Source organism: Triticum aestivum, chromosome 6D (genome assembly GCF_018294505.1).
Source record: "Triticum aestivum cultivar Chinese Spring chromosome 6D, IWGSC CS RefSeq v2.1, whole genome shotgun sequence".
Lineage (NCBI taxonomy): Eukaryota > Viridiplantae > Streptophyta > Magnoliopsida > Poales > Poaceae > Triticum > Triticum aestivum.
The window spans coordinates 142,334,780-142,353,186 of record NC_057811.1 but is presented as its reverse complement, the minus strand read 5'-3'; the positions used below and the strand labels follow the sequence as shown (position 1 = coordinate 142,353,186).

The 18,407-nt window shown below is 46.2% G+C and overlaps 1 pseudogene; it reads left to right on the top strand.

Annotated features, from left to right (window-relative positions):
- LOC123142531 (uncharacterized) overlaps positions 1 to 18,407 on the top strand; it is a 38,031-nt pseudogene that overhangs the window by 1,991 nt on the left and 17,633 nt on the right.

Here is an 18,407-nt window from a genome sequence, read left to right as displayed (position 1 = left end):
AGCGGGATCTGGATACCCATGTTGGCTCCCACACGTTCCACGATGATCTCATCGGATGAACCACGATGTCGAGGATTCAAGCAATCCCGTATACAATTCCCTTTGTCAATCGGTACGTTACTTGCTCGAGATTCGATCGTCGGTATCCTAATACCTCGTTCAATCTCGTTTCCGGCAAGTCACTTTACTCGTTCCGTAATGCATGATCCCGTGACTAACTACTTAGTCACATTGAGCTCATTATGATGATGCATTACCGAGTGGGCCCAGAGATACCTCTCCGTCATATGGAGTGACAAATCCCAGTCTCGATCCGTGCCAACCCAACAGACACTTTCGGAGATACCTGTAGTGCACCTTTATAGCCACCCAGTTACGTTGTGACGTTTGGTACACCCAAAGCATTCCTACGGTATCCGGGAGTTGCACGATCTCATGGTCTAAGGAAATGATACTTGACATTAGAAAAGCTTTAGCAAACAAACTACACGATCTAGTGCTATGCTTAGGATTGGGTCTTGTCCATCACATCATTCTCCTAATGATGTGATCCCGTTATCAATGACATCTAATGTCCATGGTCAGGAAAATGTAACCATCTATTGATCAACGAGCTAGTCAACTAGATGCTCACTAGGGACATGTTATGGTCTATGTGTTCACACATGTATTACGATTTCCGGATAACACAATTATAGCATGAACAATAGACAATTATCATGAACAAGGAAATACAATAATAACCGTTTTATTATTGCCTCTAGGGCATATTTCCAACAGTCTCCCACTTGCACTAGAGTCAATAATCTAGTTACATTGTGATGAATCGTACACCCATAGAGTTCTGGTGTTGATCATGTTTCGCCCGTGGAAGAGGTTTAGTCAACAGATCTGCGACATTCAAATCCGTATGCACTTTACAAATATCTATGTCTCCATTTTGAACATTTTCACGAATGGAGTTGAATTGACGCTTGATGTGCCTGGTCTTCTTGTGAAACCTGGGCTCCTTGGCAAGGGCAATAGCTCCAGTGTTGTCACAGAAGAGAGTCATCGGCCCCGATGCATTGAGAATAACTCCTAGGTCGGCAATGAACTCCTTCATCCAGATTGCTTCATGTGCTGCCTCCGAGGCTGCCATGTACTCCGCTTCACATGTAGATCCCGCCACGACGCTTTGCTTGCAACTGCACCAGCTGACTGCCCCACCATTCAAAATTTACACGTATTCGGTTTGTGACTTAGAGTCATCCAGATCTGTGTCGAAGCTAGCATCGACGTAACCCTTTACGACGAGCTCTTCGTCACCTCCATAAACAAGAAACATATCCTTAGTCCTTTTCAGGTACTTTAGGATGTTCTTGACCGCTGTCCAGTGTTCCATGCCGGGATTACTTTGGTACCTTCCTACCAAACTTACGGCAAGGTTTACATCAGGTCTGGTACACAGCATGGCATACATAATAGACCCTATGGCCGAGGCATAGGGGATGACACTCATCTTTTCTCTATCTTCTGCCGTGGTCGGGCATTGAGCCGTGCTCAATCACACACCTTGCAATACAGGCAAGAACCCCTTCTTGGACTGATCCATATTGAACTTCTTCAATATCTTGTCAAGGTATGTGCTTTGTGAAAGACTAATGAGGCGTCTCGATCTATCTCTATAGATCTTGATGCCTAATATATAAGCAGCTTCTCCAAGGTCCTTCATTGAAAAACACTTATTCAAGTAGGCCTTTATACTTTCCAAGAATTCTATATCATTTCCCATCAATAGTATGTCATCCACATATAATATGAGAAACGCTACAGAGCTCCCACTCACTTTCTTGTAAACACAGGCTTCTCCATAAGTCTGTGTAAACCCAAATGCTTTGATCATCTCATCAAAGTGAATGTTCCAACTCCGAGATGCCTGCACCAGCCCATAGATTGAGCGCTGGAGCTTGCATACCTTGATAGCATTCTTAGGATCGACAAAACCTTCCGGCTGCATCATATACAATTCTTCCTTAAGGAAGCCGTTAAGGAATGCCGTTTTGACGTCCATTTGCCATGTTTCATAATCGTAGAATGCGGCAATTGCTAACATGATTCAGACGGACTTCAGCTTCGCTACGGGTGGGAAGGTCTCATCGTAGTCAACTCCTTGAACTTGTCGATAATCCTTAGCGACAAGTCGAGCTTTATAGATGGTAACATTGTTGGAAATATGCCCTAGAGGCAATAATAAATTGGTTATTATTATATTTCCTTGTTCATGATAATCGTTTATTATCCATGCTACAATTGTATTGATAGGAAACTCAGATACATGTGTGGATACATAGACAACACCATGCCCCTAGTAAGCCTCTAGTTGACTAGCTCGTTGATCAATAGATGGTTACGGTTTCCTGACCATGGACATTGGATGTCGTTGATAACGGGATCACATCATTAGGAGAATGATGTGATGGACAAGACCCAATCCTAAGCCTAGCACAAGATCGTGTAGTTCGTTTGCTCAGAGCTTTTCTAATGTCAAGTATCATTTCCTTAGACCATGAGATTGTGCAACTCCCGGATACCGTAGGAATGCTTTGGGTGTACCAAACGTCACAACGTAACTGGGTGGCTATAAAGGTGCACTACAGGTATCTCCGAAAGTGTCTGTTGGGTTGGCACGAATCGAGACTGGGATTTGTCACTCCGTGTAAACGGAGAGGTATCTCTGGGCCCACTCGGTAGGACATCATCATAATGTGCACAATGTGACCAAGGAGTTGATCACGGGATGATGTGAGTTACGGAACGAGTAAAGAGACTTGCCGGTAACGAGATTGAACAAGGTATAGGGATACCGACGATCGAATCTCGGGCAAGTAACATACCGATAGACAAAGGGAATTGCATACGGGATTGATTGAATCCCCGACATCGTGGTTCATCCGATGAGATCATCGTGGAACATGTGGGAGCCAACATGGGTATCCAGATCCCGCTGTTGGTTATTGACCGGAGAACGTCTCGGTCATGTCTGCATGGTTCCCGAACCCGTAGGGTCTACACACTTAAGGTTCGATGACGCTAGGGTTATAGGGAAAGTATGTACGTGGTTACCGAATGTTGTTCGGAGTCCCGGATGAGATCCCGGACGTCACGAGGAGTTCCGGAATGGTCCGGAGGTAAAGATTTATATATGGGAAGTCCTGTTTTGGTCACCGGAAAAGTTTCGGGTGATATCGGTAATGTACCGGGACCACCGGGAGGGTCCCGGGGGTCCACCAAGTGGGGCCACCAGCCCCAGAAGGCTGCGTGGGCCAAGTGTGTGAGGGGACCAGCCCCAGGTGGGCTGGTGCGCCCCCCCACCAAGGCCCAAGGCGCATGGGAGAGTGGGAGGGGGCAAACCCTAGGTCCAGATGGGCCTTAAGGCCCACCCTAGTGGCGCCCCCCCTCTCCTCCCCTTGGCCGCCCCCTGGATGGGATCTAGGGCTGGCCGCCACCCCTTGGGGTGGGAACCCTAGAGGGGGCGCAGCTCCCTCCCCCCCTATATATAGTTGAGGTTTGGGGCTGCCCAAGACACACGAGAACGTCTCTCTTTCGGTGCAGCCCTACCCCTCTCCCTCCTCCTCCTCTCCCGCGGTGCTTGGCGAAGCCCTGCGGGATTGCCACGCTCCTCCATCACCACCACGCCGTCGTGCTGCTGCTGGACGGAGTCTTCCCCAACCTCTCCCTCTCTCCTTGCTGGATCAAGGCGTGGGAGACGTCACCGGGCTGCACGTGTGTTGAACGCGGAGGCACCGTTCTTCGGTGCTTAGATCGGAATCAACCGCGATCTGAATCGCTACGAGTACGACTCCTTCATCCGCGTTCTTGCAACGCTTCCGCATCGCGATCTACAAGGGTATGTAGATGCACTCCCCTTCCCCTCGTTGCTAGATTACTCCATAGATTGATCTTGGTGATGCGTAGAAAATTTTGAATTTCTGCTACGTTCCCCAACAGTGGCATCATGAGCTAGGTCTATGCGTAGTTTCTATGCACGAGTAGAACACAAAGTAGTTGTGGGCGTCGATGTTGCCAATTCTTCTTGCCGCTACTAGTCTTATCTTGTTTCGGCGGCATTGTGGGATGAAGCGGCCCGGACCGACCTTACACGTACGCTTACGTGAGACAGGTTCCACCGACTGACATGCACTAGTTGCATAAGGTGGCTAGCGGGTGTCTGTCTCTCCCACTTTAGTCGGAACGGATTCGATGAAAAGGGTCCTTATGAAGGGTAAATAGAAATTGGCATATCACGTTGTGGTTTTACGTAGGTAAGAAACGTTCTTGCTAGAAACCTATACAAGCCACGTAAAAACTTGCAACAACAATTAGAGGACGTCTAACTTGTTTTTGCAGCATGTGCTATGTGATGTGATATGGCCAGAAGATGTGATGAATGATATATGTGATGTATGAGATTGATCATATTCTTGTAATAGGAATCACGACTTGCATGTCGATGAGTATGACAACCGGCAGGAGCCATAGGAGTTGTCTTTATTTTTTGTATGACCTGCGTGTCATTGAATAACGCCATGTAAATTACTTTACTTTATTGCTAAGCGCGTTAGCCATAGAAGTAGAAGTAATCGTTGGCGTGACAACTTCATGAAGACACAATGATGGAGATCATGATGATGGAGATCATGGTGTCATGCCGGTGACAAAGATGATCATGGTGCCCCGAAGATGGAGATCAAAGGAGCAAAATGATATTGGCCATATCATGTCACTATTTGATTGCATGTGATGTTTATCATGTTATGCATCTTATTTGCTTAGAACGACGGTAGTAAGTAAGATGATCCCTCACTAAAATTTCAAGAGACGTGTTCCCCCTAACTGTGCACCGTTGCGAAGGTTCGTTGTTTCGAAGCACCACGTGATGATCGGGTGTGATAGATTCTAACGTTCGAATACAACGGGTGTTGACGAGCCTAGCATGTACAGACATGGCCTCGGAACACATGCAAAACACTTAGGTTGACTTGACGAGCCTAGCATGTACAGACATGGCCTCGGAACACAAGAGACCGAAAGGTCGAGCATGAGTCGTATAGAAGATACGATCAACATGGAGATGTTCACCGATGATGACTAGTCCGTCTCACGTGATGATCGGACACGGCCTAGTTTGACTCGGATCATGTATCACTTAGATGACTAGAGGGATGTCTATCTGAGTGGGAGTTCAATAATCAGATGAACTTCATTATCATGAACATAGTCAAAAGGTCTTTGCAAATTATGTCATACGCTTTAGTTCTACTGTTTAAGATATGTTCCTAGAGAAAATTTAGTTGAAAGTTGGTAGTAGCAATTATGCGGACTGGGTCCGTAAACTGAGGATTGTCCTCATTGCTGCACAGAAGGCTTATGTCCTTAATGCACCGCTCGGTGTGCTGAACCTCAGCGTCGTCTGTAGATGTTGCGAAACATCTGACATACACGTTTTGATGACTACGTGATAGTTCAGTGCGTAATGCTAACGGTTTAGAATTGTGGCACCAAAGACGGTTTTTGAAACGTCGCAGAACATATGAGATGTTCCGAAGACTGAAATTGGGATTTCAGACTAGTGCCCACGTCAAGAGGTATGAGACCTCTGACAAGTTTCTTAAGCCTGCAAACTAAGGGAGAAAAGCTCAATCGTTGAGCATGTGCTCAGATTGTCTGAGTACCACAATCGCTTGAATCGAGTGGGAGTTAATCTTCCAGATGAGATAGTGATGGTTCTCCATAGTCACTGCCACCAAGCTATTAGAGCTTCGTGATGAACTATAACATATCAGGGATAGATATGATGATCCTTGAGCTATTCGCGATGTTTGACACCGCGAAAGTAGAAATCAAGAAGGAGCATCAATTGTTGATGGTTAGTAAAACCACTAGTTTCTAGAAGGGCAAGGGCAAAAAGGGATACTTCATGAAACAGCAAATCATTTGCTGCTCTAGTGAAGAATCCCAAGGTTGAACCCAAACCCGAGACTAAGTGCTTCTGTAATGAGGGGAACGGTCACTGAAGCAGTACTACCCTAGATACTTGGTAGATGAGAAGGCAGGCAAGGTCGACAGAAGTATATTGGATATACGTTATATGAATGTGTACTTTACTAGTACTCCTAGCAGCACCAGGGTATTAGATACCGGTTCGGTTGCTAAGTGTTAGTAACTCGAAATAAAAGCTGCGGAATAAATGGAGACTAGCTAAAGGTGAGATGACGATGTGTGTTGGAAGTGTTTCCAAGGTTGATGTGATCAAGCATCGCATGCTCCCTCTACCATCGAGATTGGTGTTTGCGTTGAGCATAACATGATTGGATTATGTTTATCGCAATACGGTTATTCATTTAAGGAGAATAATGGTTACTCTGTTTATTTGAATAATACCTTCAATGGTCTTGCACCTAAAATGAATCTCGATCGTAGTGATACACATGTTCATGCCAAAAGTAATGATAGTACCACATACTTGTGGCACTGCTATTTGAGTCATATTGGGATAAAACGCATGAAGAAGCTCCATGTAGATGGATCTTTGGACTCACTCGTTTTTGAAAAGATTGAGACATGCGAACCATGTCTATTGGTATATATGCATGAAGAAACTCCATGCAGATGGATCGTTTGGACTCACTTGATTTTGAATCACTTGAGACATGCAAATCATACCACATGGGCAAGATGACTGAAAGGCCTCGTTTTCAGTAAGATGGAACAAGAGAGCAACTTATTGGAAGTAATACATTTTGATGTATGCAGTCCAATGAGTGCTGAGGCATGCAGTGGATATCGTTATGTTCTTACTTCACAGATGATTTGAGTAGATGCTGAGTGTATTTACTTGATGAAACACAAGTCTGAATTATTGAAAGGTTCAAGTAATTTCAGAGTGAAGTTGAAGATCGTCGTGACAAGAGGATAAAATGTCTGTGATATGATCATAGAGATGAGTATCTGAGTTACGAGTTTGGCACACAATTAAGACATTGTGGAAAGTGTTTCACAATTAATACCGCCTGGAACACCATAGTGTGATGGTGTGTCCGAACATCATAACTGCACCCTATTGGATATGGTGCATACCATGATGTCTCTTATCGAATTACCACTATCGTTTATGGGTTAGGCATTAGAGACAACCGCATTCACTTTAAATAGGGGCACCACGCAATTCCGTTGAGACGACACCGTTTAGAGAAACCTAAGTTGTCGTTTCTTAAAAGTTTGGGGCTGCGATGCTTATGTGAAAAAGTTTCAGGCTGATAAGCTCGAACCCAAAGCGGATAAATGCATCTTCATAGAATACCCAAAACAGTTGAGTATACCTCCTATTTCAGATCTGGAAGCAAAAGTAATTGCTTCTAGAAACAGGTCCTTTCTCGAGGAAAAGTTTCTCTCGAAAGAATTGAGTGGGAGGATGGTGGAGACTTGATAAGGTTATTGAACCGTCACTTCAACTAGTGTGTAGCAGGGCACAGGAAGTTGTTCCTGTGGCACCTACACCAATTGAAGTGGAAGCTTATGATAGTGATCATGAAACTTCGGATCAAGTCACTACCAAACCTCGTAGGACGACGAGGATGCGTGCTACTTCAGAGTGGTACGTGATCCTGTCTTGAAAGTCATGTTGTTAGACAACAATGAACCTACGAGCTATGGAGAAGCGATGGTGGGCCCATATTCCGACAAATGGTTAGAAGCCATGAAATCCGAGATAAATGGATCTTTAAGAAGAAGACGGACATGGACGGTAATGTTACCGTCTATGAAGCTCGACTTGTGGCAAAGAGTATTTCCACAAGTTCAAGGAGTTGACTACGATGAGATTTTCTCATCCGTAGCGATGCTTAAGTCCGTCGGAATCATGTTAGCATTAGCTGCATTTATGAAATCTGGCAGATGGATGTCAAAACAAGTTTCCTTACCAGTTTTCGTAAGGAAAGGTTGTATGTGATACAATCAGAAAGGTTTTGTCGATCCTAAGGATGCTAAAAGGTATGCTAGCTCCAGCGATCCTTCCATGGATTAGAGCAAGCATCTCGGAGTCAGAATATACGCTTTGATGGAGTGATCAAAGTTTTTGGGTTTATACAAAGTTTGTTAGAAACTTGTATTTACAATAAAGTGAGTGGGAGCGCTACAACATTTCTGATAAGTATATGTGAATGACATATTGTTGATCCGAAATGATGTAAAATTTCTGGAAAGCATAAAGGGTTGTTTGAAAGGAGTTTTTCAAAGGAAGACCTGGATAAAGCTGCTTACATATTGGGCATCAAGATCTATAGAGATAGATCAAGACGCCCGATGATACTTTCAAAGAACGCACACCTTGACATGATTTTGAAAGAGTTCAAAATAGATCAGCAAAGAAGGAGTTCTTGGCTGTGTTACAAGGTGTGAGTATTGAGTAAGACTCAAGACCTGACCACAGCAGAAGAGAGAGAAAGGACGAAGGTCGTCCCCTATGCTTTAGACGTAGGCTCTACAGTATGCTATGCTGTGTACCGCACATGAAGTGTGCCTTGCCATGAGTTGGTCAAGGGGTACAATAGTGATCCGGGAATGGATCACATGACAGCGGTCGAACTTATCCTTAGTATCTAGTGGACTAAGGAATTTTCTCGATTATGGAGGTGAAAAGGAGTTCGTCGTAAAGGGTTACGTCGATGCGAACTTTGACACTAATCCGGATGACTCTGAGTAGTAAACCGGATTCGTATAGTAGAGCAATTATTTGAAATGGCTCCAAATAGCGCGTGGTAGCATCCACAAGATGACATAGATATTCGTAAAGCACACACGGATCTGAAAGGTTCAGACCCGTTGACTAATAACCTCTCTCACAAGCATAACATGATCAAACCAGAACTCATTGAGTGTTAATCACATAGTGATGTGAACTAGATTGTTGACTCTAGTAAACTCTTTGGATGTTGGTCACATGGTGATGTGACCTATGAGTGTTAATCACATGGTGATGTGGACTAGATTATTGACTCTAGTGCAAGTGGGAGACTGTTGGAAATATGCCCTAGAGGCAATAATAAATTGGTTATTATTATATTTCCTTGTTCATGATAATCGTTTATTATCCATGCTAGAATTGTATTGATAGGAAACTCAGATACATGTGTGGATACATAGACAACACCATGTCCCTAGTAAGCCTCTAGTTGACTAGCTCGTTGATCAATAGATGGTTACGGTTTCCTGACCATGGACATTGGATGTCGTTGATAACGGGATCACATCATTAGGAGAATGATGTGATGGACAAGACCCAATCCTAAGCCTAGCACAAGATCGTGTAGTTCGTTTGCTCAGAGCTTTTCTAATGTCAAGTATCATTTCCTTAGACCATGAGATTGTGCAACTCCCGGATACCGTAGGAATGCTTTGGGTGTACCAAACGTCACAACGTAACTGGGTGACTATAAAGGTGCACTACAGGTATCTCCGAAAAGTGTCTGTTGGGTTGGCACGAATCGAGACTGGGATTTGTCACTCCGTGTAAACGGAGAGGTATCTCTGGGCCCACTCGGTAGGACATCATCATAATGTGCACAGTGTGACCAAGGGGTTGATCACGGGATGATGTGAGTTACGGAACGAGTAAAGAGACTTGCCGGTAACGAGATTGAACAAGGTATCGGGATACCGACGATCGAATCTCGGGCAAGTAACATACCGATAGACAAAGGGAATTGCATACGGGATTGATTGAATCCCCGACATCGTGGTTCATCCGATGAGATCATCATGGAACATGTGGGAGCCAACATGGGTATCCAGATCCCGCTGTTGGTTATTGACCGGAGAACGTCTCGGTCATGTCTGCATGGTTCCCGAACCCGTAGGGTCTACACACTTAAGGTTCGATGACGCTAGGGTTATAGGGAAAGTATGTACGTGGTTACCGAATGTTGTTCGGAGTCCTGGATGAGATCCCGGACGTCACGAGGAGTTCCGGAATGGTCCGGAGGTAAAGATTTATATATGGGAAGTCCTGTTTTGGTCACCGGAAAAGTTTCGGGTGATATTGGTAATGTACCGGGACCACCGGGAGGGTCCCGGGGGTCCACCAAGTGGGGCCACCAGCCCCAGAAGGCTGCGTGGGCCATGTGTGGGAGGGGACCAGCCCCAGGTGGGCTGGTGCGCCCCCCACCAAGGCCCAAGGCGCATGGGAGAGTGGGAGGGGACAAACCCTAGGTCCAGATGGGCCTTAAGGCCCACCCTAGTGGCGCCCCCCCTCTCCTCCCCTTGGCCGCCCCCTGGATGGGATCTAGGGCTGGCCGCCACCCCTTGGGGTGGGAACCCTAGAGGGGGCGCAGCTCCCCCTATATATAGTTGAGGTTTGGGCTGCCCAAGACACACGAGAACGTCTCTCTTTCGGTGCAGCCTTACCCCTCTCCCTCCTCCTCCTCTCCCGTGGTGCTTGGCGAAGCCCTGCGGGATTGCCACGCTCCTCCATCACCGCCACTCCGTCGTGCTGCTGCTGGACGGAGTCTTCCCCAACCTCTCCCTCTCTCCTTGCTGGATCAAGGCGTGGGAGACGTCACCGGGCTGCACGTGTGTTGAACGCGGAGGCACCGTTCTTCGGTGCTTAGATCGGAATCAACCGCGATCTGAATCGCTACGAGTACGACTCCTTCATCCGCGTTCTTGCAACGCTTCCGCATCGCGATCTACAAGGGTATGTAGATGCACTCCCCTTCCCTCGTTTCTAGATTACTCCATAGATTGATCTTGGTGATGCGTAGAAAATTTTGAATTTCTGCTACGTTCCCCTGCAAACATTTCCATCCGCGTCCGTCTTCTTCTTAAAGATCCATTTATTTTCTATCACTCGCCGATCATCGGGCAAGTCTGTCAAAGTCCATACTTTGTTTCAATACATGGATCCTATCTCGGATTGCATGGCTTCAAGCCATTTGTTGGAATCTGGGCCCGCCATTGCTTCTTCATAGTTCGAAGGTTCATCATTGTCCAACAACATGATTTCCAGGACAGGGTTGCCGTACCACTCTGGTGCGGAACGTGTCCTTGTGGACCTACGAAGTTCAGTGGTAACTTGATCATGATCGTCATCATTAACTTCCTCTCTAGTCGGTGCAGGCACCACAGAAACATTTTCTTGTGCTGCGCTACTTTATGGTTCGAGAGGGGTCATCTCATCAAGTTCCACTTTCCTCCCACTTACTTCTTTCGAGAGAAACTCTTTCTCTAGAAAGGATCCATTCTTGGCAACAAAGATCTTGCCTTCGGATCTGAGGTAGAAGGTATACCCAATGTTTCCTTAGGGTATCCTATGAAGATGCATTTCCCGACTTGGGTTCGAGCTTTTCAGGTTGAAGTTTCTTGACATAAGCATCGCATCCCCAAACTTTAAGAAACGACAGCTTGGGTTTCTTTCCAAACAATAATTCATACGGTGTCGTCTCAACGGATTTTGACGGAGCCCTATTTAAAGTGAATGCGGCAGTCTCTAAAGCATAACCCCAAAATGATAGCGGTAGATCGGTAAGAGACATCATAGATCGCACCATATCCAATAGAGTGCGATTACGACGTTCGGACACACCATTACGCTGAGGTGTTCCAGGCGGCGTGAGTTGTGAAACAATTCCACATTTCCTTAAGTGTGTGCCAAATTCGTGACTCAAACATTCCCCTCCACGATCTGATCGTAAGAACTTCATTTTCCTGTCACGTTGATTCTCAACCTCACTCTGAAATTCCTTGAACTTTTCAAAGGTCTCAGACTTGTGTGTCATTAAGTAGACATACCCATATCTACTTAAGTCATCAGTGAGGGTGAGAACATAACGATAGCCACCGCGAGCCTCAACGCTCATTGGACCGCACACATCAGTATGTATGATTTCCAATAAGTTGGTTGCTCGCTCCATTGTTCTGGAGAACGGAGTCTTGGTCATTTTTCCCATGAGGCATGGTTCGCACGTGTCAAATGATTCATAATCAAGAAACTCCAAAAGTCCATCTGCATGGAGTTTCTTCATGCGTTTGACACCAATGTGACCAAGGCAGCAGTGCCACAAGTATGTGGGACTATCATTATCAACCTTACATTTCTTGGCATTCACACTATGAATATGTGTAACATCACGTTCAAGGTTCATTAAGAATAAACCATTGACCAGCGGGGCATGACCATAAAACATATCTCTCATATAAATAGAACAACCATTATTCTCGGATTTAAATGAGTAGCCATCTCGCATCAAACGAGATCCAGATACAATGTTCATGCTCAAAGCTGGCACTAAATAACAATTATTGAGGTTTAAAAGTAATCCCGTAGGTAAATGTAGAGGTAGCGTGCCGACGGCGATCACATCGACCTTGGAACCATTCCCGACGCGCATCGTCACCTCGTCCTTCGCCAGTCTCCGCTTATTCCGTAGCTCCTGCTTTGAGTTACAAATATGAGCAACCGCACCGGTATCAAATACCCAGGAGCTACTACGAGCACTGGTAAGGTACACATCAATAACATGTATATCACATATACCTTTGGTATTGTCGACCTTCTTATCCGCTAAGTACTTGGGGCAGTTCCGCTTCCAGTGACCGTTTCCCTTGCAATAAAAGCACTCAGTCTCAGGCTTGGGTCCATTCTTTGTCTTCTTCCCGGCAGCTTGCTTACCGGGCGCGGCAACTCCCTTGCCGTCTTTCTTGAATTTCTTCTTACCCTTGCCTTCCTTGAACTTAGTGGTTTTATTCACCATCAACACTTGATGTTCCTTTTTGATCTCCACCTCCGCTGATTTCAGCATTGAATATACCTCAGGAATGGTCTTTTCCATCCCCTGCATATTGAAGTTCATCACAAAGCTCTTGTAACTAGGTGGGAGCGACTGAAGGATTCTGTCAACGACCGCATCATCCGGGAGATTAACTCCCAGCTGAGATAAGCGGTTGTGCAACTGTAACACCCCGGATGTAACTTTCCATATTTGTAACTCCAACTCTTGCCATTTTCGGCTATGTGTTATGATATTCCCTCCGTGGTCGGGTTTTCTTTTTCGTTTTGTATTTTTTTCATGTCATGCATTTCATATCATGTCATCATGTGCATTGCATTTGCATACGTGTTCATCTCATGCATCCGAGCATTTTCCCCGTTGTCCGTTTTGCAATCCGGCGCTCCCACCTCCTCCGGCGCACCCCTCTTGTTTCTTTTCGTGAGCGGGTGTTGAACGTTCTCGGAATGGACCGAGTCTTGTCAAGTGGCCTTGGTATACCACCGGTCAAGTTTCGTTCCATTTGGAGGTCGTTTGGTACTCCAACGGTTAACCGGGTAACCGCAGATGCCTTCTGTGTGCTGCAGCAAAAAATCCCTCTCTAAACAGCCCAAAAACCACCAAACTCTCTTCCATGCTCTAGGTCGTTCGATCACGATCGTGTGGGCGAAAACCGCACCTCATTTGGACTCTCCTAGCTCCCTCTACCTATATATTTGCACTCCTCCCGATTTACGTTCGCAGTCCAAACCCTAAGCTCGCCCTCCCGCGCCGCCGGACGTGTACGTACCGCGCCGGACAATCCCGCCGCCGCCTCCAGCCTCTCCGCGTCCGCCGCCCCCGCGCCGCCGGCCCGCCAGGCCCGCCACGGGCCCCCGAGCCCGTTCGCCGCCTCGCCCGCTCCCTCCGTCTCCCGCGCCAGCCCCGCCGCCTCGCCCGCTCCCTCCATCTCCCGCGCCAGCCCCGCCGCCTCGCCGCCCTACGCCGCCGGCGCCGTCGCACACCGCCACCTCCGGCCGCCTGAGGCCGCCGTCCGGCCACCCCGCCGCCCGTCGTTGCTTCTCCGCCCGCCGGGACCCGCGTCGCCGTCCTCCCGCGCCGGCCCCGCCGTCTCCTCCCTCCGCCGCCGCACGCCGCCCCGCCGGCGATCCCCGAGCCCGAGCCGGCCCGTGCCTCGATCCAATCGGATCGGGAAGAGACGAGGTTGACTTTTCTCTCCCCCCCCCAAATCTCTAAGTCCTTTGCAGTGTACCGTACATGCCCATGTTCATAGCATCATAACTCTGTGCATATAGCTCCGTTTCGCGCGTGTAATGTATAGAAATGTTCGTCTCGTGATGCTCTTCATTTTGCTCCATTGCACCATGTTCATTTGAGTCCATCTTGATGCCCAAACCTCTGGTGCAAGAGTGCTAGTTGTTGTTATCTGCTGTTACTTAGCAGAACTTGGAGATTTGTTATTTTTGTTGCATTTAATCTGTGCATCTTATGGGCATGAGCTCTACATGTGTTTTGTTGTATGCCATGCCATCTTTCTAGGGGTGTATGCCATGTATTTTTTTGATCTCTGTGGTGACTAGCACAAGCATGCAAACTAGGCTCCGTTATGTTTCTGATTTCAGGGACTTAGCAATTTCTCTAAGTCTTTGTGTGCTGTTATTTTGTTGCCATGTAAACTTGATGCTACAGAGAGATCCTTGTATATTTTAAAGATGTTCAGTAAGGATGTTTTGTAGATATTGTCGTAATTGATCCATTCCTGCCCTTGTTTGCAATTATGGAGTGCTATAGCATGACTTAATCTTGCTCTACTTTTGCTATAAAATATTTCTGGCAGATGGTTTACGTGTTATTCAATTTTGCCAAGCTTGTTGTAGTTGATCCATTCATGCTATGTACTTGCTCTTGTCATGGATAGCTTCATAAACATGCCATCTTGCTGTAGATATGCTTGTTTTGTCATGCATTTCTTTGGGGTGAGTGCATCAAGCTCACCTAGATGCCTTCATATTATTGTTTCTGCCATGCTCTGTTTTCTGCCAAGTCTGAAACCTGATAACGAAATTTTCTATGTTTACATGGTTGCCATCATATCTTCTGGTCCTTTTTGGCTTATGGTCATTAAGAGACTTTTGTCATATGCATTTAGTAGATTACTGCCATGCCTTGTTTTGCCATGTAAAGTTCCTGTAGCATGTGTCTTTCTTGCTCTAAACATTGCTACCTGATGCTGTTTCAGGCATGTCCAGTAATTTCACCAAGTCTGTGAACCTGATTTCTTTTGCACTTTTGCCATGCTTGTTTGAGCTTGTTATGTTGTGATCTAGCCGTAGCTCATTATTCATATTTTGTCAAGCATCTCCTGTAGATTACTTCCATATGCTTTGTTGCTATGTTGGAGTGCTGTAGCATAGTTACTTGTTGCATTCTAAGTGCTATCATGCTGTTAATCGCAGATTCGTGTCATTCTTGTTTTGCTTGCCATTTGCAAACCGTGCATCCGTTTCCGGCGATCTTTATATCGATTTCGACCGAAATCATCTCATCTTTCCCGTGGCATGCTTGGTTTGCCAAGTTACTGCCTTGTTCATCATTTTCCTTCCGGAGCACGCATATGCATCGCATATCATATCGTGCATATCATTCATATATTGCATCATGTTGCTTGTGCTTTTCCCATGATTGATTGTGGTTCCGTTGCTTGTGTTCTTGTGTTGGGTAGAGCCGGGAGACGAGTTCGTGAACGAGGAACCTGTTGAGTACACTTACGAGGATCAAGCTTTCGACAACTCTGAGAACCTTGCAGGCAAGATGACCACCCCTCGAAATCACTTCTATCTTTGCTTTGCTAGTTGTTCGCTCTATTGCCATGCTGCGCTCCCTACCACTTGCTATATCATGCCTCCCATATTGCCATGTCAGCCTCTAACCATCCTTTCCTAGCAAAACCGTTGTTTGGCTAAGTTACCGTTTTTGCTCAGCCCTTCTTATAGCGTTGTTAGTTGCAGGAGAAGTTGAAGTTGGTTCCATGTCGGAACATGGATATTCTGGGATATCACAATATCTATTATTTAATTAATTCATCTATATATTTGGTAAAGGGTGGAAGGCTCGGCCTTATGCCTGGTGTTTTGTTCCACTCTTGCCGTCCTAGTTTCTGTCTTACCGGTATTATGTTCCTTGAGTTTGCGTTCCTTACGCGGTTGGGTGATTTATGAGACCCCCTTGACAGTTCGCCTTGAATAAAACTCCTCCAGCAAGGCCCAACTTTGGTTTTACCATTTGCCACCTAAGCCTTTTTCCCCCGGGTTTTCGCGAGCCCGAGGGTCATCTTTATTTTAAACCCTCGGACCAGTGCTCCTTCGAGTGCTGGCCCAGACCGAGCGATGTCCGGCGCCCCCTGGGCAACCAGGGTCTATGCCAACCCGACGTCTGGCTCATCCGTTGTGCCCTGAGAACGAGATATGTGCAGCTCCTATCGGGATTTGTCGGCACATCGGGCGGCTTTGCTGGTCTTGTTTTACCATTGTCGAAATGTCTTGTAGACCGGGATTCCGAGACTGATCGGGTCTTCCTGGGAGAAGGTTTATCCTTCGTTGACCGTGAGAGCTTATGATGGGCTAAGTTGGGACACCCCTGCAGGGTATTATCTTTCGAAAGCCGTGCCCGCGGTTATGAGGCAGATGGGAATTTGTTAATGTCCGGTTGTAGAGAACTTGTCACTTGACCCAATTAAAATACATCAACCATGTGTGTAGCCGTGATGGTCTCTTCTCGGCGGCGTCCGGGAAGTGAACACGGTTTGAGTTATGAATGACGTGAGTAGGAGTTCATGATCACTTCTTGGTCATTGCTAGATGACGACCGTTCCGTTGCTTCTCTTCTCGCTCTCTTTTGCGTATGTTAGCCACCATATATGCTTATTGCCTGCTGCAGCTCCACCTCATTACACCATCCTTTTCCTATAAGCTTAAATAGTCTTGATCTCGCGGGTGTGAGATTGCTGAGTCCTCGTGACTCATAGATTCTACCAAAACAGTTGCAGGTGCCGACGATGCCAGTGCAGATGATGAGATCGACCTCAAGTGGGAGTTCGATGAGGAACGTGGTCGTTACTATGTGTCTTTTCTGATGATCAGTAGTGGAGCCCAGTTGGGACGATCGGGGATCTAGCTTTTGGGGTTATCTTATTTTCATTTGGATCTTGACCGTAGTCGGTATATGTGTGTATTTTGGATGATGTATGATTTATATTTATGTATTGTGTGAAGTGGCGATTGTAAGCCAACTCTCGTTATCCCATTCTTGTTCATTACATGGGATTGTGTGAAGATGACCCTTCTTGCGACAAAACCACAATGCGGTTATGCCTCTAAGTCATGCCTCGACACGTGGGAGATATAGCCGCATCGTGGGCGTTACAGCAACCCAGACATTTTGAGTATGTGTTCGCTGACGGAACTATTCTCCTCCATCTTACAACAGTAGAACTTGTCGGAGACTTCATATCTCTCGACCCGGGCATGAGCTTGGAAAACCATTTTCAGCTCTTGGAACATCTCATATGCTCCGTGCTGCTCGAAACTCTTTTGGAGCCCCGGTTCTAAGCTGTAAAGCATGCCACACTGAACCAGGGAGTTATCATCAACACGTGTTTGCCAGGCGTTCATAACGTCTTGGTTTGCTGGGACGGGTGCTTCACCTAGCGGTGCTTCAAGGACATATGCTTTCTTGGCAGCTATGAGGATGATCCTCAAGTTCCGGACCCAGTCTGTATAGTTGCTACCATCGTCTTTCAGCTTGGTTTTCTCTAGGAACGAGTTGAAGTTGAGATTGACATTAGCGTGGGCCATTTGATCTACAAGACATATTGTAAAGATTTTAGACTAAGTTCATGATAATTAAGTTCATCTAATAAAATTATTAATGAATTCCCACTCAGACAGACATCCCTCTAGTCATCTAAGTGATACATGATCCGAGTCAACTAGGCCGTGTCCGATCATCACGTGAGATGGACTAGTCATCATCGGTGAACATCTTCATGTTGATCGTATCTTCTATACGACTCATGTTCGACCTTTCGGTCTTCCGTGTTCCGAGGCCATCTCTGTACATGCTAGGCTCGTCAAGTCAACCTAAGTGTATTGCGTGTGTAAATCTGGCTTACACCCGGTGTATGCGAACGTTAGGACCTATCACACCCGATCATCACGTGGTGCTTCGGAACAACGGACTTTAGCAACGGTGCACAGTTAGGGGGAACACAATTCTTGAAATTTTAGCGAGGGATCATCTTATTTATGCTACCGTCGTTCTAAGCAAATAAGATGTAATACATGATAAACATCACATGCAATCAAATAGTGACATGATATGGCCAATATTATTTTGCTCCTTTTGATCTCCATCTTCGGGGCGCCATGATCATCATCGTCACCGGCATGACACCATGATCTCCATCATCGTGACTTCATGAAGTTGTCTCGCCAACTATTACTTCTACTACTATGGCTAACGGTTAGCAATAAAGTAAAGTAATTACATGACGTTCCAGTTGACACGCAGGTCATAAATAAATTAAGACAACTCCTATGGCTCCTG